This window comes from Gallus gallus, chromosome 17 (assembly GCF_016699485.2).
Source record: "Gallus gallus isolate bGalGal1 chromosome 17, bGalGal1.mat.broiler.GRCg7b, whole genome shotgun sequence".
Lineage (NCBI taxonomy): Eukaryota > Metazoa > Chordata > Aves > Galliformes > Phasianidae > Gallus > Gallus gallus.
This window is the reverse complement of record NC_052548.1, coordinates 7,975,897-8,000,703: the sequence shown is the minus strand read 5'-3', so window position 1 is coordinate 8,000,703 and position 24,807 is coordinate 7,975,897. Positions and strand designations below refer to the sequence as shown.

General features: G+C 51.1%; 1 long non-coding RNA gene across 1 annotated transcript; it reads right to left on the bottom strand.

The window, feature by feature from the left end:
- Nucleotides 1-1,939: 1,939 nt before the first annotated feature.
- Nucleotides 1,940-24,293, bottom strand: LOC107052217. Its single transcript, XR_001464526.4, has 3 exons — nt 23,708-24,293; nt 9,713-11,188; nt 1,940-6,527 (listed from the first exon to the last, which is right to left on the bottom strand). It is a non-coding gene; the product is annotated as an uncharacterized LOC107052217 (long non-coding RNA).
- Between the last annotated feature and the right edge of the window lie 514 nt (nt 24,294-24,807).

Sequence of the window (24,807 nt, the reverse complement as noted above, 5' to 3'; positions counted from 1 at the left end):
AGCTGAGTAAATGGCATCAATATGGGCTCTGGTTGGTCCATGAAGGAGCTGAAAGATACAGAGCAGAAAGCTCTGAGCTAAAGATGCTCCATTCTGTGTTCATTGGCGCTGTCCTGGCATGGACCTCTGCTGCCCTATGGCTCGACCCAAGGGTGAGCTCAACAGAATAACACATTTTAATTGACACAGGGATTGCTGCTCAGCATGAGGCATGAGACCCTGGGGATATTTCCAATGGAAAACATATCTGCATTCCCTCCTGAAAGGGGGATGGGTAAAATTCTAAGGCTTAAAGAATGGGCATTCATGGGATCCAGAAGGTTCCTTTGTGATGTGATTGATTCTCCTGCACAGACATTTCTTGGCTTTTAAGTTAAGGAGGAAGAAGACACCAAACTCAGTGTTTCCAAGGAGTTTGGGAAAGGCTTGGGTTTCCTTCTTGTGAGCTTACCTGGGTCCACTTGCATCAAGGCTTGAGGTGTGCTTTAAGCCAACCCAACTCAGTGAGAGTCCTTTGAAAGCATCTCCTACACCACAAGTAGGCGTTGGGCTCAGCTTGGGCTGGGAATATTCATGGGGAGGATTTATTGAAGGAATGTTCTGTGGGTGAAGCAGACTTCCAGAGCGTGTTGATAGAAAGTGATTACCAACCTCATAAATAAGAGCATTTGCACTGGCAAGAGTGAATTAAGTGCAGAGTGTATTAGAAGAGTGGGTCATCTGAAGCCAAAACCCGAGGAGCGGAGCCTTCTAGCTCCAAGAAATGCTCACATGCTCTCCATCCTCCCAGCTGCTTGCAACACGCGCTGATGTGGCAAAGGGAGAAGAGCCTGTGCAGCCTAGGGGAGCTTTAAGCATATCAGCAGTTTTGTATGCAGGATAAAGCTGTGTCAGTACCGGAGGAGTGGGAGAAGCAGGGGAAGTCCCAGCTCAGCGCACAGAGGGGGACAGCCCTAGGGATGGGGGGCTGCTCCCACTGCAGGTCTGCTCCTCGGCCTTCCCTTCACATCAGCTGTGCCAAACACTGAGTGGAACCATCTGATAAAAGCTGGACGTGTATCAAAGATGTGCTGCGAGCGCCATAACTCAGCCCTCATCTGCAGTCCAGAATTGCCATCTGCTCGACATGTCCTGCCCCGCTTCCTCACCGCATGGAGGGCTCCGCGCAAAGCATCCCCAGCACCAGTTATAAAACGAGCCCAGAAACCCGAGCCTCACCCCGCTGCGTGTCTCCAGCCTTTTATTGTTGCAGGGAGAAGAGATGTGAGCCCAGGAGGAGCCGCACAGCCCCTGGAAATCTCAGAATACGGTCAGGGCCTTGGAGAGACTGATTTATGGGATGGGACTGGAGCCTGGGGGTATGGCTTGGTTTGGAGAGGTGAGTTGGAGAAAGGGACACTATAGCAGCCTGGAAGGGTTTCAAGGGTGTGAAGGCAAAGGATTGGGACGAAATATGTTGGATGGCATGAGGAGGTATGAGTAGGAGCAGGGGAATGATGTGGAAGAGCAGTGCACTATGAGGTGAGAGGGATTATCTCCATCTCCTGGCCATGCTGTCCAGGAACAGGTAGTGGGCAGCCCACACCTCCTGCTGCCTGGCGTCATGCAACTCAATGCACTGCTCCGCCTCCTGCATCCTGCCACGCAACTTCAGCTTTACTTCCAGCCCTTGACCCACGGGCAGGAAGGAGAGAAGAAACGGGGAAGAGGACAGAAAGAGAAAATAAGGCAAAGCAGGCACAACTTTCACCCTGAAAATAGAAAAATGGGCAATTTCACACTGTTCCCATGAGAAACTGCCTTGGGTGTAAGGATCAGTTTTTGCTCCATCCCTGCACAGCATCACACACTGCAATTCTGGGAGACTGAGGCTCCTCTCTCAGTAAAAGCAAATGCAGATACTAAAATGGGATGTACAAAATGGGAATGAGACAGGATCTATAATCTGTAAGAGTTTAGTCTGCAGCGTGTGTGACTGCAGGATCTCATGTATTTTTCATCTTAGACTGCACAAATCTCTATTGGCATATAAAAAGAACTATCTGAGAACAGCAATATTTTCATCTCAGCCAAGAGTCATTCATTAAAAAAAAACAACCCTCCTCGTATCCTTACGTCATGCATTAGGAAGCTATTTCTAATTAGGGACAGATGAATCAATTGAGATAAAATTAAATCCTATTTCAACTTTTGCCCCAGTTTCAAAATCAGACCTTCTCTGCAGTTTGAAGAGGTCCTCCTGGAGCGCCTGCCATCCTTCTCTCATGGCTGTGCTGGGCTGGCTCTGGCTGGCAGGCCAAGGGCAATGCAACGGTGTTGGGATGGGATGCCGCCTGCCTGTACCACGCTTGTGGTTTCTGCACCAGATCTGGACTCTTGTGGTGAAGAAAGTGCGTGCCTACAGAACAGCATCCAGGGAAAAACTTGGCGTGCCAACCTAAGCACATTTACTGCTGATTTATCATCAGGCACATAAGTGGAAAGCCAGGTTTGCAGAGATCAGATAGACACAGCGTTATTTCCCCTGGCCGAGTTGAAGCTCCAAGCTTTCTGCAATTCATTTATCACTGTGCTCCTTGGGGGCTGCTCTGCAGCGAGCAGGGATGGTTCTGTATTCCACTAACTTTACTCACTCGCTGCTGAATGTGTGCAAAAGTCCTCCAGCTTGACCAGGATTTGCTCTTCCCCACATACGAATCCATCAATAACTCAGACAGCAATCGTTCCTTTTGGACAGAACATTGAGGGCTCCTCTCTAACAGTGACTGCAGGTGACAGCCCCGTGACAAATCAGTGCCTGAGTCAGGCTTCGAGTTTTACAAGCTGGTTTCCAACCCATTCATTTTCTAAGCAGGAAAAGTTGATATTTTTCCCAGAAAAACAGATGCTAATCTCATTTTTCTGCTTCTTGCTAAACCTATTATTTTTGCTGCATCATCCTCCTCAGAGTGTTAGCAGCTTGGATGATTTCAGGGGTTGAAAGGTAAAGAGAAAGACTCAAAAGAAGAGCATATCTGTGTGCATATCCCAGCATACCCATTAGCCAAACCTTGATTAGTGCACTGTTCACAATTGAAAGGACTCACAAACTCATATGGCCAATGTATTTCCTGACCTGCATTTCTTCTTAGGGGAACAGCCCTTAGGATGGCATTCTTTTGGAAGGCTTTCCATTATTTATGCCATTGGTTGAAATATCCAACTGTAGGAAGATTTGAAATCCCCAGCTCCCACCACCAGCACAACCCCAGCTTGAAGCAGAGCATCTTTCCTAGGGCTGTTCCAGGCCATAGCAATCCTGGTGGATGCCTTCAGGAGCTCAGTAACCTATTTCAGCTGCAAAACCCAAGGAGACCACCCTGCACCACCTCATTTCCAGCCACATCATGCACTGATGCATCAGCATGGGAAGTAAGAGCAGCAGGGTCAGGGCAGCATGAGCAAGGGCTTCCCTGCCACCTGATGTGAGGCTGTCCAGTGCAAGATCAACAGTGTGCAAACTTATTTCAGAAGCTGCCTTGTGAACATGCAAAACAGAAACAGCAGCAGTCTGCTGGGGTCATTCTTGCAATGTCTGCAGCTCAGCCTTGAGAAGGCAAAGGGAAAACAGTTCTGCTGAAAGGGCCAGAGATGTTTCAAGCAGTTCTCCACTTCCCATCTCATTTGCAACATGTGCTGTTTAGGTCATCTCTAATGCTGGAGGCTCTTCTTCCCCTCCAGCTGGAGTCTGTTTTTCGTAGGAATAACAAGAAGATTCCCAGCCACTGTGAGCCCACATCAAGGCTCCAAACACATCTGTTTGAAGGTTCCTGGTCTGGTAGCGATGAGTCCAAGATGGAAGGAAAAATCATGATAAGAAAGCCTCTTTTGCAGAAATAATAAATCCCCATGTAACTGCAATTCATTTCACAAACACGTTGGGCTCTAGAGGCAAGTTCATCTCCAATTTGTCTGCAGTAATCAGCATGCTTCTCGATAAGGAAGATACCAGAGCTTGGTCCAGGCTGTTGCCAAAGCTTTCATTCCCAGGCTTGGCATGGATGGCCAGCAGCAAGACAGTGCTACCCAGGCACAGCGCTGCATCTCTGGGGGCAGCTGGAGGACATTCTGCCATTCCCGGGCACAAGGAAGGAACACCTTCCTGCTCCAACACAGCTATGAATTAAATCAATTAAAAGCATTTTCAGAACAGCCTCCCCATGATACCGCCTCCTCACCGGTGAGTCGAGAGGAAGAGCACACAGAGCACGTGGGAATGGGGCCACTACCGCAGCGTTTGATTCATTCTACTGATGCTTCTTTTGCACAAGAAGTCTCCCATGAGAAGGAGAACAACAAGCTGGGATTATTGCCTCAGTTCCTGGTGGAGCAGTCAGCAGCTCTTCACGCAGCCATAGGGAAGAAATCCAACCTTTGTGCCTGCAGCTCAGGGAGAGGCACCACAAGAGGTCCTCACCACTCATGGTCCCCAACTCGTGCCATGCTGGGGACAGGCAGCAGCGGTGCCTACTGTGCATAAAGGGCATAGAACCAACCCTTCTGCAGTCGGGTGTTGTACAGTTCAGTTCTGGCTGGGTGTTAAATCCTACTCACCCATTTTTTTCCTTCTCCATCACTGCCTACAACGGTGGAGAACCCATAGGGTTATACAGAGATGTTTGGAATACGTAGGGTTAAAAGCAGCCCCATCTGCATCAAAAATAATTGCTTCATCTAGCCAAGGAGGATTTTGCAATTTTCCCACCACTACCACCCATTCTTTCTGCCCAGAAAGGTACAGGACATGACGAGAAGTTACAGACAGAGCTGGGCAAAGCGTGCAGCTGCTTTATTATGAATACGTGCTGGTATTTCTGCAGCAAACCCAGTCCCGTGGCCATGCAGTTCAGCTCTGTTTTTGCAAATACTCCTGGGAGCTAATTTATAAAGCAGGTGTGCTCACCGAAACATGACTGGTGCTGGTCCCGTTAGCAAGATGGGAATGGGAAACTGTTGAGAAAAAGCACAGACATCAAGTCCCAGCAAAGCTATCCTTTGCAACAGAGCCAAGGCTTTACCTCTGGACTTGCTTCTAGCTCTCCCCTGATGCTCTCCAGTTATCCTATTTTTGGTGAGGGCTGCAGGCTGCCCCGCTAACGTGATGGCAAGGAGAAATGGCAATGAACGCAGCAAATCCTTCCAGCAGAGGAAGGAACCCAAAGCCTAACGCTGCTGCAATCTGGGAGGCTGCTCGTGCAAAACGTTACAGGGCAGAGGTGTTTGCAGAGTCATTCTGAATAATTTCGGTAATTAAGAAATTAGAGTAATTATGGTCTTTCCTGAGAGAACTCCAGAATAAACGTATACATCAGTGTGAGCTTGGAGAGAGCAGGTTATTCCTTACTGTGATTGTCTCAACAGCAGCAGTTGGACTCGATGATCCTTATGGGTCCCTTCCAGCTCTGGGTGTTCTATGATTCTAGCAGCTTCTTCTGGGCTGCATCTCTGCTGTTTGCTGGGAAAAGCTGTGGTGGGGAGATGCCACCAGACAGGAACAAGGGCATAAGAGGACAGCTCTGGGCAGCTAATGCATTTATTCAGGATGAATAAGCCCCTTGTGGTAAGCAGAGCTCCCTAATCTCCCTCTCTCGTGGTGTAACGACTCCAGTAGCATCAGCTCTTTGCTGTACCCGGCGATTTTTCCTACCAATTACCCACCGGTTCCAGTCCATCTCCCCCTGAAATAACAGACAGGTCATTAACATCGAATTCCAGCTGGATGATAGGGGAATTTGTTGCTGAGATGATCGCCGAAGCCACGGTGATGAATGGGCTCAGAGGGAATTTAGGGCATTATTTCCCAGTGCTCACTGCCGGTTATCTCCTTTGCTCTGTGCTTTGTCTGCAGCCCACAGGCCGACTCCTCAATTGCTTGTCAGTTCTATTTCAGGGGTTATTTCTGTACAGGGATGTGCGTGTGTCTCCAGGCTCTGCTTTCCCTTACCACTCTTCTTGTTCAAGAGACAAGGCAACAACAATTAGCCCCATGGAGGGGATGATGCTTTGGATTGGGCTTGTTGTACTTGGCACCCCGTCAGCAGACAGCTCTGTGATGAGGAAGGTGCTCGTTTACGAGACTTTAATCATTCCTGGAGAGCAGCTCGCTGCTATAAAAGGAGCTCCTTTGCTTTTGAAGACAGTGAGGTGATGCAGCTTTAAGATGGGCACCCCACTGCTGCTCAGCTCCAATATTGAGGTTGCTCGGCTTCCCCTCCTCGATGTGAGCTCAGTGGCGTTATCACAAGCTGTTTAATAGCAGAGATGGATCAAAGAGAAAGATTCCCAGCTGCAGCCCAATAAATTCTGTGCACAGCTGCTGCTGAAGCAGGTTATCACCTGAAGAGCTGGGGCAACCCGTGGCACAGGGCTGACTTTTAACAGTCCCAACCACCAGGAGCAGGAAGATGTGCAGCCACTCTCTTTCATCCAGTGCCAGCTGGTCCAGTGGCAAGCAACACAGAGCCAAGGAAATCACCAAACTGCTGTTTCTGGTGAAGAAAAGGGAGAATCCAATCACCTTCAGCAGCCCAACCATGCCTGAAGCCTACCAGAAAGCTCCAAGCACTCCTCAGACAAAGACCTCTCTCCAATTGAACGAGCCAAGTTCAGTGCCCTTTTCTCACTCAGAACCTTCTGCTAGATTTGCAGGAGCGCAGTGATGCACAGAGCAGCTCCTGCCTTGTAGCAGCAGCCCCAGCAGGACAGACTGCCCGATAACAGCACGTTTGCATGCCATGCAGCAGCGGAAGAAAACCTGAATATAGCTGAGGACACAGGTCCTCAAAACTCTGGTCTTAAGGTTTGGATCTCAGTGTCCCAGCAAGGAAGGACAGAGGCACTTCCCAGAGATTATGACCAGCTGGTTTTCTCATTCCCAGCAATACAATCAGGGCTAACATAATTCCTTGCTATTACAGCCTGTCTGGATTTCCTCTCTTGGGACAGAGAAGACGATTTCCCAATGAGAAGTGCTGCCCACTCCCTTTGCTCTGACCTGGCCTGGCAGACTGCAGCTCCTGAGCAGCTGGGCTAAAGCACAGGCTGGTTTTTTACAAAATTCTCCTATTCCACAGCAGGAAGGAACAAGAGCTATGCACGACATTTATTTTTAGCCATATTTTGGCTTTATTTTTTTCCTATGTTTTAGCTGATTTTCGCTTTTGCCTCTGCAGTGGCACCATCCAGCCACCTCGGCCGCTCCATCCCTCTGCTCTCGTGCTTTTCCCCTATAAAGGGAGCAGATCTCAATCTGCTATAGCTCTGCTCCACTCCACATAAAAGGCAGAGGGAGGAGAGCTGCCCTGGGGTCAGCCAGCCCTCCCTAAGCAGTGGGATGCTGATGGTGAGAGATCATCGCTCTGATTGAGCAGGGACTCATCTATCATCTCTCACAGCAGAAGGCCAAGGTGTTCAGCATTAAGAGCCCCAGCTGAGTTTATATGGAGATGCAGCCTATGCTACATTTAAGATTGACCAGAGGGTAAACGTTAGATCTCCTTTCAGCCTTCCCCCCTTCTGAAGACAATCACATTTGGGGATCTGAAGTCTGGATCTAATATATAGCACAGTATTAATAGTTGTTGGAAGGAGTTGCTACAAGCTATTACTGAGGCAAAGTAAAAGAAATCAGATGTTTACGTACAATTATGCTATTGTGCAGCTCAGTGGCCAAGAAAGAGCGTGGACAGTAAAAAGGAAAAGTGCCTTTTAGTATTTTGGGATGGCGTCGAGATGGACAGATAGGGAGCGGAAGGCATGAGGGGAGCTCAGATTTCCCTGCCATCACTCTTTGCAGAGCTGTGCAGGGGAGGAACGAGCCCCATTCTGCAGGGAGGGTGTTGTTCCCCAAGCACGGCAGTATAGACAGAAGTGTAGCAGCAGTGTGTGCCACCAGGGCCACGGTGACAGCAGTGCTTGGAGCAGCATGGCCAACAGACCCCACTCTGCTCTGATTTCAGCTCCAATAATACAATTATCAGAGGTTTTACTCTACTTCTGTAATCAGCCAACTCCACAACCCGCCCTACAGACACCTTTAGTTTGCAGGAAATCATGAAGCCCTTCACCTCCACGTTGACCTCAAGGCAGCAACACCTCTCCAGCCAAATTTCATTCCCAAGCACACACATCAGCACCGTGCTCCGGTCACAGCCTCTGTCTAGACCCTCTTGCAGAGGGCTCCCCAGGCAGCTGTGGTGCTCCTCCTTGCATGATGCAATGCCTTGGGGCACCCCAGTGCCTTCTGGGGGCAGCAGGACCTAAGTGTCACCCAGTAGATGTATGGACACTGTCCCACCCACAGCTCAGCCCTAACAGCAGTCTGCATGCAAAAATCTCTGCCAGCATCCCAGGAAAGTTCCCATCCCAGCCATCCACACGACCCATGGGAAGATGAAGGCAGAAAGGGGGGGGAGGGAAGAGATAAACAATTTCCTACACAGGCTCGAGCCCATCTTACAAGAAACACATGCTCCCTGACACAATATTTAGCCCTACTGTAACGTGGTCCATTTGGAGGCTGGTGGCTGTGTGGAGAGCTGTAGTAAAACATTCTTTGCTGGTAACACAGAGAGAGAGAGAGAAAGAGAGGGAGAAAAAAACCCACCCTTAATAATAATAGTTGTGGTTAACTCCATAAGGGCTGGAGGAAAGGATAGCACAGCGCTTCTCCTGGAGCAGGGATGTGGTTCAGCACCAAGCAAAGCACCCAACGCTGCACAGAAGCATTGCTCCCAACGGACACTGACCCCTTGGCTCTGCCCCATTAGACCCATAGGAGAGGAGCCAGCATCTTTTGGGTCTGGATTTGTGATCTGAGCAGAGGAACAGCTGAAGGAACAGTCCTGGGAAGGATCGCTATGTTAAGCCAAATAAATAGGCTTTTTTTTTTTTTTTTTTAAGTTTTATTCAACTTTTCTGCTCATTAGCTCAGGAACTTACAGTTGGAGCTGTCACTGGACTCCTCCTGCCAACATAGTGCGGGGCTTCGAGCAGTTACATCATTTGGCTCCTTAGAGCAGCTAAGTGGAAACACATTTGCTCGTGCTCCTTCTTGCTTCTCCCCAGCCTCACAGAGCATCAGGAGACTCTCAGCACACCCAGCACCAACCTGGGACCATCCCAAACTACCCTACAGCACGCCCAGCCCCACTGCCACCCCTGCCCTGGGTGAAACAGTGAGGGTCTGGGTATTTAGCAGCACCCTGGCTATGTCTGTTAGCAAATAATCCATTCTGCCTCCTTATGTTTCTCCTTGGTTTCCCCCTAGGCCTATGCATGTCCTTCCCCACCCTGCAGAGCCCCACAGCCAGCACTCCTGACTATTCCCACTCCTTTGTTCTCCGCTCAGCTTTGCCCAGGCAGAAATTCTTTTTGCCTTCAGTTTATCCAAAAATCAGCTGCCTTGCTCCTCCCCAGGAAGGGCTGCAATTAGCATCAGGAAGAAAATAGCTGTGTCCAGCATGGCCCACAACTCTGGCCCTTGTTACTGAGACCAGGAGGAGGAAAAAAGGAATCAGTGGCCATAAAGAACTGCTCCAGTTCCCAACTTAAACAAAGTTAATTTTTTCTGCAACATAACCGAAGGAGAAGGAAGTTCAGAGAGTTTTGTTGTTAATCTCCCCATTCAAAGCAAAGGGTTCTCACTTACAGTGAACACCACTGCATCTCTTACCTTACAGCCTCAGGGCAGAAAGCAACGTGAATCCCAGCCCTCAGGGGACCTCTGGTGGGTTATCAGAAGGGCAGAAATACATTCTTCCCAGACTGGTGGCAATGACCATTTCCCAAACAGCAGGATGTGAATGGTGCCTGGAATCCAAGGATGCTGCTGGTGGCAAAGGCACGCCTACTGAATTTAAAGAAGAGGAATGGCTACAGCTGAGAGCACCACGTTTCTGAGCTCCCAGGTTTGGGTCAGGTCCCTAAATAGGCAAGGTAGGTTCACAGGCCAACAAACACTGCCCATCAGGACCTGCTCATTACCCAGCTGTGCTTCATCTGCCCAGCAGAGGCTGAGTGTTAGCACCTGGGAGGGGTGAGCACAGCTTCACTGACCATCTGCAGCCCAGGACAAAAGGGCAATGCAACCACACCGAGTGCTTTCTCCTATACTTATTATCAGATCAGTCAAAACTACATCGTCCACTCATGCCTTTTTCTTAAGAAAAACACCAATATTTTTGCTGAAGAATTGAAAACAATGCTAACATCAGCTCAGTCCTCTTACAACCAAGGGCAAATAAGATGCTGCAGGAAAGAAAATATATAGCAGTGATGCAGCTGAAACATTTCTGGCTATGACGGGATTGTGCAGTGGTCATGTTACCTACAACGGTTCCATGTGCTCCTCTATTAACCAGAGAACAAGGGTGGCTGGCAGCCAGCCATGCCTACAAGGACTGTGTGCCTTGGTGTCCCTGGTGCTGTCCCTTAGGCACGAGGATAAGGAAACTGCAGTAAGTTGGAAGCTCTTAGACAAGAGATGTGTCTGAGCAGACTGCCCCTACACGGTTGGGTTAGATGATGCTGGTGGTCTTTTCCAACCTTAAGGATACTGTGAACACAAGTAATTGTTCTTCCTGCATCTGCTTCAGGACATGACACTGCTTCAGGACATGACACTGATGCCAGTCTTTCCTCTGCGCTGAGGAGTCGGTTGCAGATTTTAAGTAAATTTGTGGTCTTTCTTCATTCATTCTCTATGCTGACATTTAGTCATGAGAAAGCAATTTCTTCATGGAATGCCCTGAGCTGCAGCGTGGCTCTGTCTGGAGGATGTGGTGCAGGGATGGCTGTGGTGATTCACAGTGCTGAGACCCCCATGGGAGACGGAGGAGCCCAGTGCAGGTGTTGGCACATGGCAGCAGGGCACATCATCCTCAGCACTGAGAAAGCAGCCACTTGGGTCTCCTCCTCCTCCTCCCTGCCTGAGCTCCCACGTGGACTCATGGGCCTTCACTACATTGCTTCCATGGCTGGAGCAATGGTGGTCTGAAGGGTGGTTTTGTAGAAGTGGGAGGAAAAAGCAGAGAATTCAGTGAGCTGAAGCTTTGGTTCTGCTGCAGGCGCTCTGCTGTCTCTTTCCTTCGAAGCAGAGCTCTCTGGAGACTTGAAATATCCATAGTATTGATGCCCCTCTTTTTTAATTCTGCAAGAAAAAATTATTTTCAGATATGTTTTTTCTCCAACCATCTCTCCGTCCATACAGAAGTGAAACCCTTTGGGTGCCAGGCAAGGTGCATGCTGCTCTTACTGAACACATTGGCTCTTGCTGGCAAGCGTCCTTGGCTGGTGCTGACCTCCCCACTTGGGAACGGCCACAGCCTGGGCTGATGCCATGGAAAGGCACTGCCAGTTGTCACCCTGCTCACCTAGAACGTCCCCACTCTGCACCCCTGAGGTGAACCAGCTCTATGTGATGCCCTCCAAGGGATGAGGGGCAGCTCGGTCCCCCAGCTCAGCCCCATGAGATGTGGAGGTGTCTGCGGCTGGCAAGCAGTAAGAAACCATTCCCAGACACATTCATTCAGTGTCTGGCTGTGACTGCCTATCAGTACTGAGTCAGCTGTGTGGGTGAGCCCTTCTCATTCCTCCCTGTGCCCCTGCACCTCCCCAGGGTCACTCCTGCAGTGAGGGGGGCTCTGCTCAGCCATCTGTGCTTCAGGCCATGCCTCATCCATCAGGCATTTGGAGCAGGGTTCCCAAAGCCAGTGAGCTTTGCACAGGATGGTCCTCATCACGCAACATCCCACTCAAATGCCCAACCCCAGAAGTGATGCAAGGATAGGACCTGGAAAATTTGTACTTCTGCTCTGAGCTGGGCACATGGATGTCCCCAGCCCATCACCAGCACAAGGAGCACCAGGAATTACAGCCACTCACCCCTACCCATGTGCAGCTTTGGTCCCTTGGAGACAACCAACCCACAGGCTTAAACCAATGCAAAACTGATACGGTGAAGGAATGTAATCCCTGTGCCCCATCCCAGGCTCTGCACCCCTAAAGGGAGCAGCAGTGGGGAGGGCATAACACTGCAGGGACACTGCAATGTGCTGAGCCTGGACTCTGCCCCTGGCAAGCCTGCAGACAAGCCAAGTGATGGGAATTGCTGCTATTAGTAACTGTGGCTATTAGTAGCTCTCGCCAAGGGCTGGCCAAACACTGCCCCAGCACATGGATGCCCAGAAGGGCCCTTAGCATCACTCCAGGTGCGGGCTGCAGGGTAAAGGCTGAGCTGGGGAAAATGCAAGCATTAGCACCATCTAGTGATGCTGGGTGTGGGTTTGGTGCTTTGGGTGTCCTGTTCCAGGGAAGGAGTGCCAGAGACTGGGAAAGTGGGAGATCCCAACCAGGGTAGAGACTGCAGGCACCGTGCTCACTGAGCTCACCACAGCACCCCACTCAGCTCTCACTCTTCTGCATTACCGGAATCCCAGCTTTCATTGGAAATGATGTAAAATAAGAGCTAAAAGAGTGGCAGTCCCTTAGAAACATGAAAATGCAAGTGAAGGGCGCATGACACATTGAATTTTAGGGATGGGATGCCAAAGGACCATTCTACTTAGTGAAAGTTTGCAAGGTATCAGTGGTGAATGCAGCCTGTGCCATACTAAAACCAAAATGGTTACAAGTCAGGGGGTTGCCCAGAATAACTTAGAATAAGAACGAGCATTTGGGAGAGGATTTTTATCCTCACTCTTTAGGGTTTAGGTTGATCTATGATTACTAGAGACCAGGATGAGACTTTCGAAGGGAGGAGTCCCCCTCCCAAGCCCTCGCCAACAGCTCCACTTTCTCTCTCTGTTTCAAGGAATACACAGTATGTTCCTGGGCTGACAACCAGTTCCCCAACGTCCAGGGGCCCACTGGCCCTTTCCTAGGTGAGCTAAGCAAGCACAAATGTCCTTTTAAACAACAACAGAGTGCAGACAGCTGGATTCGAATACACGGCTCTGGTGCAGGCTCCCTTTCAAATGAGTCATAAAAGTTCCTTGGCAGCTGCCTCTGTGTATCTAATTGGGATCAGGTTAGGGGCAATGTGAATAGCTGAGGATGGAAAATATGTGTCGAATTTACTCCTCTGTCCCACCACTGATCTGAAAGCTTGGGAACGCTCCTGCGGGAGCCCTGCGCTACGCACCAGCTCTGCTTTGAGCCACTCAGGGTACAGGGGCACGTTCTTCCCACTCCATGCTGGAGGCTGTCCCTCTGGATCCTACATTTAACCCCAGGCAGAAGCATTGCTGTGCCACGTCGGCCGGGCACAGAGGCAGCCCTGGTGCTGGGGGGCAGCGGAGGACAGCACAAGGGAGGCAGCTCCGGGTGCCCCAGGCACTCAGCATGACTCACATTAGCCAGGCCACAACAGAGGCGTGAGGACGGAGTCTTTTCCATCTCTTTTTTGTCTGGGACCAGCAGCACTGGTGAGCAATCCCTCCCCCTCTCGGCAGGCAGAAGGGAGCAGTAGCATCCTCCCATCCTCGCTCAGAGCTGTGCTGGCTAACAGAGACTTGGCAGAGCTCCGGCTTGTGCAGAGCGTGGCCATTCCCCTAAAGCAGCCCTCTGGTGCAAAACCCATCAGAGTCTCTGCCTCTTAGATCAGGCTGACACTAAGTGATGCACTCTGCCATTTGCCTGCTCGGTGATATCATCGCAATGGAAATGGGATGCGAGCGTCTCGAGCACAGCACCACTTGGGTCAATGGGAAGCAAACCCAACAAAAAAACCACTTGGAGTCGTCTCTGGCTTGAAACCAAGCAGCAGGACCGGGAAGAAGAACCCTGTTTCTGGGTCCAGCCTATACACGTGGTGCCCAGCACCGTGCTCTGCAGCTGGCTGAGAGCACAGCTCCTCTCCTCCCCAACGCCTGGGCGTCTCAGTGCTCTCCCCGCACCCCCACCCCGTGGACCCACAGCGAAGAGAGGAAAGACCAACACAAAGCTCTTGGAAAGAGATTCCCAGGAAGTGGAGACACTAAATAGCTTCTGAGATCCCAGCAGAAATGGAGCTCTTGGCAGAGACCAGAGCCATGCTTTTTAATAGATCTGTATTTGGTTGAAAGGAAAGCCCTCTCGAGAGCGTCTGCTCTCAAGGCAGAGAGCAGCACCCTGCTTTGAACAGAGCCTGAAGGAAAGCAGGGCAATTCTGCAGAACCCTCCTCAGCGGCTGCAGATTCCCTCCTGCATGCTCTACTCAACCCACAGCACAGCAGCTCAGCTCCAGCCACCTAACCCTGACCTTTACATGCCATGGAAAGACAATCCCAGAGCCACCAAGCCCAGATGGTAGCTTACCATCCCCACCAGTGGGACAGACACCCTGCAGGCCTGTGGCCAAAGGTAAGAGCTGATTGCTCTTACAGCCACCAAGTAGTTATAGGGCTTGAGCAGATGCTCAGCATCGGTTTGGAGCAAGAGAATACCCATTTAGAACAAAAAGGACTGAAAAAAATGCAGGGAGGAGCCGCAGTCCTCTTGTTTTAGGACTGGAACCTCAAAGGAATGGGAATTTCTCAGAGGCAGTGGGAGGTCACTGCTGTGTTGGGCAACGCGGGTCACCGAATTCATCTCTGATCTGCTCAGCATTCGTATTCATTGTAAATTCCTGAAGCCACACAGTGGAAACAGCTTCAGGTTGATGTGCAAAAGGAGAACTACTGGTTCTGTGTTCTGGGGGATAAGGAGCACCAAGCACTGACTCATCCCCCTGGGTCAGCAGCAGCTCTCCAAGGCTCTTCAGGAGCTGTTTAAAAATCATGCAAGTCAATAGACCTTTGAAGTTATTTTAGGATGTAACCCAGTGATGCTTAATCAGAAGCAGATGCCAATGGAGGTCCATGCGGGGGAGGCATATGGGCTTTAAAATAGGGAGATTTTTATTATTGTTATGATATGTTAACATCCATGACTTAAAAGCTATTTCAGCCACGCAGTTGGGTGTGTCAGGGGGTGGCTTGCACCAACGACAGGCAACAACTAGACATTCCAGAGCAGCTCAAAACCAGATGACAACAGGGCTATGTGTCATTTATTCAGGCTCCACGTCCCTGCAAAGCCTGCTGTCCTGGGCAGACCCCATGGATGGAAGATGGCCTTCTCTGTCCCTGATGCCTTTTGGCTCATCTCCACACCTGCAGAACTGAGCCACATATTTCTAAAACCACTGTCCTGACTTCCCATTGAATGCAAGGGATAGGAGGAGATCCCTGTTATTTTTCCTACCCATAACAACCAGGAGGTGAGAACGCTGCTAGCACCCTACAGCCTTATACTTAGCCCTATGGAGCCACTAGAGGGCATGAGCTCTATATTTTTCCCCATTCAGAGAAACCCAAGGTGCAATTTCTGGCTCACGTTCCACTTTCCTATGCCCAAGTGTAACAGTGGGAACATTACCCCGTGAATCCCAGCACTGTAAGAAGATGGGTTGGCTAACAGCAGCAAGCCTGGCTTTCTTCTCATTCCCATCCTTGGGCTTTTCAGTCCCCTCCATGGATTGAAGTGTTGAGAACCCAGTATGCTGCTTCCAACCGTTCCTAGGCCCACCTATCTTTGCCTCCAAAGTAGCTTCAGTTCTGCAGCAATACAAGTGTTGAAATCGAAGCAGGGAAATACAGCAATAGAGACCAAAGCATATAACAGTGGGACTGCTGGATGGCTCTGTGGAAGAGGAAGGTGCTATTGAAAATGTTACAGCTGCTACATCCATTCAGCTTTGAAAAACAACATTTGCTCTGCAAGAGGTTGTAAAGCAGAACCTTGAAAAAAAAAAAGAGGAAAAAAGAGGGGGAAAAAAACCCACGGTCTGAGGGTTCTCATTCTCTCCCACTGACCGCAGAAAATGAGGGGATGGAAATATTGTCAAACCTGTCCTTCAGCTAATTAAGGACTGACAGATGAGCAGCATGGACACCAGCCCACGAGAGGGGTGAGTGATTTCCCCTTCATTTCCACTCTGCAATTTAATATTCACAAAAAGACCAAAAAAGAGAAGTGACATCATCTCTTATCTGAAGGCTAGCTAGGAAACAATAAATAACCCATGAGACTGCTCCATAGCGAGTGGTGCAAAAGGCACTCAACCACGCATGGCCATGGGGCCAACATCTATGCCATCAGATGAACCCTGAGATCTCTCTACTGCATCTTCCGCAAGGGCAGGGAAAAGGGAACACCTCAGGGTGCTCCAGTGCCACCTCTTCCTCTCTATCACAAATGGCCCAGCTGAACCCTGGACTCAACGATCCTTATGGGTCCCTTCCTCATTTGGGATATTCCATGATTCTATGATCGAAACTACCCTAGAACTGCTCAGACCTCGTTAAAACTGAGCAAATCTCTTCAGCCGTAAGAAATCCAACAGCCAGCACCACACACACGCCTGAGTGCATCTGCAGGTGTCTGGGAGAAGAACAGCACCAAATCCTCCCCACGAGAGCCCTGCAGTCACGGGGGAGGGCTGGGAACTCTGCCTCTCTTCCTTGGGGGATTTGATGTACTTCCAAGCGATGGGGAGGCTGCCAGGTACTCCAGCTCAAGGGGAAACAACAACACCACGCGTTAATCGGATGAATTTCACATTCCTGCTGTCAGCACGCGGCTGCAGGACGTTCACTTCCCAAGCTGACATCTGCCATCATGCAAAGATGCGTGGATGCCAGCCACAGATACCTGCTGCAACCATCCCACCCCGGGCACACCGAAAGGGGAGGAAAAGTCACCCTCAGCTCTGAAGAGAGGAAACACCTTCTGGTCCAGGGACAGCCATAGTTCATAGGATGCCCTCTCCCTCTGCCACCCATCCTTCAGACTGAACCCATACTGAGCTGAGTGGCACAGAACACCCCAGCAGCCCCATGGTGTGGGATATTGGGACCCTCGGTGTCTTCTGCACTCTTCAGAGCTTCTTTTCCTCCTTAATATGATGTATTTTGAAGGCCAGATAATAAGGCTATTAATTCTTTGGCTCGTGCTGCGGACTATTTAATGGAACATGACAAGAAAACAGTGTTTCTTTCCTGGGAGTAATTATTGTTTGACTTTAAGTCTTTACCTACGGCAATAGCTGCAAGGAGAATAGTCCCATTAAAGGCAGGTGGGAACTCTAAATCCTCAGAAATGAGGACAGTTTTTTAAACCTGAAAGACATCATAAATGACCATAGCCGGGCCACTTAATTTATATCTCATTTTGGAGCGTTTAATGGGGTTTCTTTTCATTGCAGAGCCAGGCAATCGGTGGCTCTAATAGCCGGCGTTTTTCCACGCTGTGCCTCTTCCCACACCTGGAGCCAGCCTGAGTGAGCAAACCAGCCGTCAGCACAGGGCTGCCCTATTTTCCCACTCATCCTTGGGAAGCCAAAGACCTCACAGGCTTTTTGTCCACAGACAGAGGCAACTGCAGATACCCGGAGATGGTGAGAAGCAGCTGTGCCCCATCCCTGCCCAGGCCCCAGGCTTTCTCCTGACACTCTGCTGCCTTCCTCCCTTGGCCAGGCTCTGGCCCAGAAATCCCATCTCGGACCTGAAAAGCCCTTTTCCAAACTGAAGCGCAATCAGCGCCGCTTTGTAGCCGTGACAAGTTTCCCTTTCCAAGAATCAGTGCGTTCCAACAGCAGTATTTCAGGCTGAGGGACTTTGCCAGGTCAGAGCTATTGCCCCTTTCCCATCCCCCTCCAAATAACAGCATTCAACTCATGCTCAAGTCCCATGGAGAGGCTTGATTCACAGCAACCCCACATGGAAACACCATCCAGACAAGTCTCACTGCTGCAGTCCCTGGAGGAGAACAGAGCCCTGACCCCAAGGCCGCATCAGATCAATTCTTTGTCTCTACTTCCCCTCCTCATATCTCATTTTTCCACCTTAGAGGTAATGACAGCTTCTGGAGGCCACTGAGATGGCACCCCTCGGCATCACCACGATGTGACTGCGTTTGCTTTCCCACAGCTACAGCACACTAATGGGGCACCGGGTGACTGTTTGGCCACGCTTCCAAGCTGTCCACGAGGTGAGATCGTCCCACTGAGGGACAAGAAAATGCAGCTGAGTTGGTGCCCTACTGCAGAATGCAGTGTAGTTTACGAGGATCACCAGGATGGATGGGCAGCCACAAGACAGGGGCAGCAGCAGGAGCTCTCCCTTCCAGAGCCACCCACAGCAAACAGGACGGAGTGTACTGCAGTCAGGATCCACCCTTTTCGTGCCTTGTTCTGGAAACCTGGAATGTGGAACCAATCCTCCCACAATGAACAATTCCCAAATCCTCTGGCACATCCTTTCCCTGCAATTGCAGACCCTGCTGGAAAATCCTCATCAAACGTAACGAGGCTAGATGGGTTTGCTGCATAGGGTTATGAGAGCTTCTCCCTGGGGTTTATTATGGTGGGGTTGCTCCCGATTGCTAGGCTACATGGTGTTGCTGTTGGCAAGGAGCAGAGCCGTGGTCCACATGTGCACCGGGGGTGACTCATGAGAGCTGGCCTGAGCAGCTCCTGCTGCCTCTGCAGAGCCTCAAGAAGAACATTCCCTTCTGCTGAGGCATAGCCCTGATCCACAGGCAGCAGTGAGCCCTGCATGGCCCCGCGGTGGATCTCAGCACTCACTGAAGGGCAGCCCCAGCGTGATGCTCCGTACTGAGCTCACAAAGCTTCTCCCCACTTCCAGCCAGCAGCCCAGAAGCACCATCCCACGGCTCCCATCTCCTTCGCTTTAGCCGAGTTCTGCTCCAGAAATCAAAGAGCTGGAGGGAATCGCTGCTCCCCACAGTTTCTCATGCTTGCTGACAGATGCACACCTGAAGCCCAGACCTCCACAGCTCACTTCCCAGCTTTGCTGCGGCACCAGGCAGCCCACGGAGACACCGAGCGGCTAAAAACCTGCACTGCACGTGAAGCAACGCGCATAAAGCCTGGAAACTCCGTACAACCCTTCTGCACCTCACAGCCTGCAGTGTCCCATGCGAAACGAGCGGCCCGGGCTCACGCCAGCCCCTCTCACCCCCGTCACTGAGCAGCTGCATTGCACGGAGCAGATGACGATTTGAAGCTGGATGCACTAAGCTTTGGACATGCCACATCATTTGTCCCGACCTTGTGAAGCAGCCTGGAAACAGCACACAGCAGCAGGACTTGCTTGAATTGCAATGAGAGTGCACCTCTCATCCCATGGGCTGTCCTCAAGGAGTCCCTGCATGTCTCCAATGAGCCCTCATGTGGATCCCTGGAGAGTAATAAAACTGGGATTTCAGCTTGCATGGATCTAATAAAAAGAGAAAGGAAAAGCAGTTCCTCAAAAGTCATCTTTCAACAGCAGCTGTTTCTGCATGAGAAGCCCCAGATGGTCCTGGGGTCATGGGGTGTTGCAGTGCAGACAAAGCCCGTGAGGATGGCTGGAGGATGGATGGCAGGGGGTATTTTGGGGTGCATTTCCCACAGGGTCCTGCCCCATATCCACGTGCGTGGCTCTTCCCAGTTTGTGCTCTGCAGCTCAGAAGGGACTCAGGCATGGAGGAGCACAGGAGCTACACAGAGCTGGGCTGGAATTCTCTCTGCCTAGCCTGCAGCCCAGATCTCTGCCCATGCAGTGTTCAGGACACAGTGCACACAGTACAGTGCACACATTCAGGACACGATGTTGGCACAGCTGTCAGCCCTCCTCTAAAACCTCCTTGCCAGTCTCTGCCAAATTTGACAGAGATCCAGAGCCCCGAGGGGAAGGATTTTGAATAACTTTTATGAAAACACACAGATAGATGAAGCAGGAAAGCTCCTGTATCTATCCCATCCCACAGAGCCAGCCTGCAGGGTGAGCACAAGCCTATGAGCCACCAGCAATTACCTATTGCCATGCTCTGGAGCCTGAGCTGGTATCCAGCTGCAGCGACACAGCCCCAACCTGCCATCTAGTGTTTCCCTCCCAGCTCTGGCTGCATACCCCTGCAGCATCACCAAGGCACCCATAACTCAGCCAGCTGCTGCACGGCTCCCAGTACAAAATGCAGATGCAGACCCTATAAGCACACCAGCAACGGCATCTGTGGGCAGTCACCCCCCTCCTGGCTCCTATAAGGATGCTCCACTACCTCCCCATGCTGCTCAGCATCCCAAAGCACTGCAGGATCAGGTGCACATACCAGGCTGGGACAGGGCACCCCACACCAGGAGGTAAGCCCTGCTTCACCCCACTGTGCACAAAGCACATGCTTGGCTCTGTCCTGCGCTTGTCCCTGCTCCTGGCAGCCCTCAGAGTCCCCAGCTGACCCCAGCCCAGCATCTGGAAGTGCTCAGAGCTGCTCCTGCAAATGTTTCAGCAGTGGGACCCACAACGCCACGCTCCTCTTTGGTCAGCCAGCAGGCAGAGTGAGCAGACAGCGGGGTCAGCACAGAGGCTGAGGTCAGAAAAGGGCTTCTGAAAGCTGTGATGAGTTTCTGCCTTTACTTTTTTTTTTTCCCCCACCCCTTTCCTCTCCACATTTACTTCTCTCCCCCCTGCAGCAGTGCCCATCTTCATTAGCAACAAGAGCCTGACCACCACAGCTGCCCACCCCACGTTCCTCACAGCCCTTCACCACTGCCTGCATCCTCAAGACAGAAACCCCGGTGTGATGCACATCACAGGGACGCTCCCTGCCACAGTCACAGCTGCCATCCGTCCCAGGAGCTCTGTCAGCTCTGTGCCAGAAGCTGTGGGCACCTTCCTCTCCCATGGAGGATCTGAGTTTTGTGCCTGGCAACACGTGGAACTCGCTGCTCCTATCTTGCAAGGGTGAGCCAGATGCTTCCACTGTGCAAGGGGTTGACCTGATGCCTCTACCACACTCCAAACTCCTACTAAAGCCTTTAGCGCAGCCACAGTGCCAGTATTTTATCCCCTGGCAGCTGGCTAATTCTGGCTCCTAAAGTCACTCTGACTGCTTACGACACTGACACTGCCAGCCCTATTCGTTATGCTTTGTTCCCAGGAATCTCAGACCCAAATTGCTTATGGTTACAGAGTTGTCCAGATACAGCTTTTACATAGCGCTGTTGGGCAAGTGCCATACTGAAAGGAAACAGAGCATCTAGCTTTGCCTCTTGCTTCAGACTGTTTAGAAAAATCAGCAGTTTGGAAAATGGAAAGATTAAAGTAGTCCAAACAAAAAGGCCAAGCCTAAACACTGCAGACCATGCTGGAATGATGTCACGTAAATAGGAAGGGGCAGCCACAGTCCTTTGCAGATGGAGCTGTCAAAGGAAATAATCAGGGCTGGGTTGTTTTGCTCTTCCAGGATGTTATGGGAAGGGACCCAGCATCCCCAGTCCTGACCCACATTGGGTGCAGGCTGCAGCCACTCCATCCCCTGCCCCACAGGCAGAGGGTTGTGCTGGGTTTGGATAGCCTGGGTCAAAAGGGACTGAACCAGCTTCCATTTGTTAACTCCCCTCTCAAAATGTAAGAGTTTGACATCAGGTGGTAAATTATCCCCAGACCCTTTAGAATAACAGATTACCCATGCTTATAAGCCACAGTGGTTTATTTGTTTTGTAAACCAGGGCCTCTCCCGCTGCTCCAGCACACATTCCCTCTCCAAACTGAAACCCAAACCCCCCACGCCAAACAGAAGTGCTATTCATCCCCTGCCCCATCAATCCAGCTGGGGTAGAGACTCCACTGCTCTGCCAGCACCGCTCAGACAATGCAGTCCCAGAGCACCCAGCCCTGTGCAGGTATTGGGCAGCCCCGGGGCACACCAAGGGGACGGGTGTTGGGCACTCACCGATGAGGCTGGCAGTGGTCCTTTTGGATGTAACCCTTTGTCCCTACTAGATGAGGACGTGGTCACAGACATGGATTATTGGCATGTCCCAGGGTGTGGATGAGCGCACAGACAAGGCCACGGACTGATGGCATGTCCCACATCATGGACATGAACACGAGCACGGATAAAGGCATGGGCTGTTGGCATGTCCTTGCTCTCTCCAAGTCATGCAACAAGACTTAGGGGAAAAAAAAAAAAACCAGGCAACCAACATACTGCAGCACACAGCCCAGCCAGCCATAGCCATACTCCAGTGCTCTCAATCTTGAACTGGAAAAGGGGTGTTTCATGTCAGGTACACAAGGCCAAGATTTTTCAGTGTCCCATTCTGAGCCTGCAGCCAGCACCACCTTTCTCTGCACAAAGACAGCTGAACAGAGCTCCCTTGTCCCCACATTCTCCCTCAAGAAGTGGATGGAACATCACAGCAGAGGAATAGAAGCTTTGTAGGAGATGGAAATCAACACCAAGTGGAAAACAGCCTTATGAGATGTATTCCCCTCCTGAAACACTGATAAGGAAGGCAAGCAGGCTGCAGAGCACAGCATAAATTGAGATAGGGAGCACATCCCTGACCATGAAGCCATGCCCAAGGTGGGAGCTGGGCTCTGCTGCAGCCAGCTGCCCCAAGACCTGCTTTCCCCATCTCTGCTATTGTTTCCCCTCTACTACTTCACCTGCATTCAGTACCAGCTCAAAGAGCGTCAACATCATACAAAAATCATGAGCTTATTTGCTTATCACCCCCAGCTCACTTGTCAACTTCCATCACCCCCGTAAGGATTCCCTCCACGGGGTGAGCAGGTTGATGTAATACTTCTGCTTCTTCCCACCCATTGCATCAGCGCTCTGTGCTGCGCAGCACCACGACGTGGCAGCTCCTTTCTGTGCAGTTAACTCTGAGCCCAGCTGGGCTACACGCTCTCCCAAATGCATTCCAGATGGCTGCAGAGCGGAGCACAGCAGAATCCAGCTTTGCAAGGCTGTTGTAGCAACACCTCCTAATAACTCTACGGTCAGATAATCACCTTTATTAATAGAAAATAAGTAGTGTTCAGCCTCCTTCTCACTTTCTGGTGCACGCGGCACTGCAGCCCATGCAGGTGTACCTCCCAGCACCATCCTCTTGCCCTAAATGCCATGGCATAACAACACTGTGGTCTGCTGGCCACAGCTGGGTTTGCAATCTGATAGGAGAAAGCGAGGAAGAAAGGTGCTCATACCCCACGCAGCTGGGCAGAACATGCACCATTTAGCAAAACCACACAGGAGTGCAATGACTGCACTGAACGCAGAGCCACGTGAAGAGCTCATTCAGTTCCTGCAGTTCATCAGCCAAGCATCTGAGCCATTTCTAACTCCAGCATCTCCTCGGAGGTTTTGTGCTATGCAGCATTATCACGCAGTCAGAAAATAGACTTCTCAGCTAAGCCCCATGCAACAACAACAAGGAGAGGGCTGAAAGCAAACGGCCCATCTCACTCTGTCAAACTCCACAAGAAATCTGCTACCCACACCAAACAAATACAAATAGCCCACAGAACAGATGGGAGCAGCTGTCTGGGAAAATTGGTACTAATTGCTGCTTTGCTCCGAATCCACAGCCCACACTGTGCAGTCTGAACAGCCATGGAAGCACAGGAGCTGCGCCCTGAAGAGCAGAGCCCCAACCTCTCCAGCAGCACTTTGTGCTGGAGCAGCATCACAGACACCGCTGGGGTCTTTTGGAGCTCGGGAAAGAGAGATATTACAGCCTCCTGCAAACAGCACCGAGATGACGGCACATAATTAAGGCCCTAACAGCGAGTTGAAGCTGCCAGAAGGCCTCCTTCGTAACCTCCCTGCAGAGGTAATAAAGTGCTGAGCAAACCTGCGAGAAAGAAGATGGGGCTCTTCATTCCCCAGACTGATTTATGCTGCACAAACAGCACCGCACGCCGTCGCTGACGATTTCATGCTGAGTTCCTCATGCTGCCTTCCCAGCGCCGCACAGCCTGCAGATGGGAACGAGATTGGGTCCGCCTCGGAAAGGAGCGAGGGGATATTTCTGTTTGACAGCTTGTTTTCTTTGGTCAACGCGTGGAGGGGTTTCAGTTCGTTATTTCATGTCTGGGCGCCATTCCCAGCCACCAAAGGGGTGGTGGAAGTCGCAGGTTTCGATAGAGACTGGAACACTTCTCCTGCCTCAGCCAGCGCGCAGGACGTGCTTTGGGACAGGGAGAGATTTCATGGGGGTAATCCGAGTCCTGAAGCCCTTCTCATTGCGTGAAGAAAATGAGGAATTCGGGGCTTTCTGCACTTTCTGAGGGCCGGATGTCCTGAGCTGAGGGGCACCGGCAGCAGCCGTGGGTGCTCTGCAGGATCTGCAGCCCCGGGAAGGAGGAAGAGCTGCGGTGGGTGCAGGAGGACGGAGCAGAGCAGCAGCGGCACCAGCAGGAGCACGCTGTGAGGTGCCCTGGCTTTCACCCCACCTGCCTAATATCCATTCATGATTTAGTACAAGTCTTGGCTTCACACCGGGAGGCTGGAGCTGTAACATGAGCTGCAATAGCACAGGGTAATAGTCTGTGCAAAGAACAGCAGTGAAGGAATGATATTCTCACCCTTTGGCCATTAGGAAAGCCGAGGTGGGCAATGGGGGGCGGTTATCTTCGCAGAGGTGCCCAACATTTGCAGGTACACCAGGGACGATTTGTCAGCAGATTCTGCTCCTCTCACCACGTGAGGTGACCTCCTGCCTGGCAGCACATTGGTAGATGGTTGGAAGTCCCAAATGCAGAACAGAGCAGTTGATTTTCTCAGTTCCTGGCACAGCCCTCGCATCACCCGGCTGCATCCCGCACTGCACCAGGCAGAGCTGCTGCCCCACAAACCACATCACAGAAGGACACAGAGCTCTTCACATTGTTACCTCCTATACTTCTGTGTTCAACCACAACCAGATCAACAGGAAAACAACACCTGGCTGCT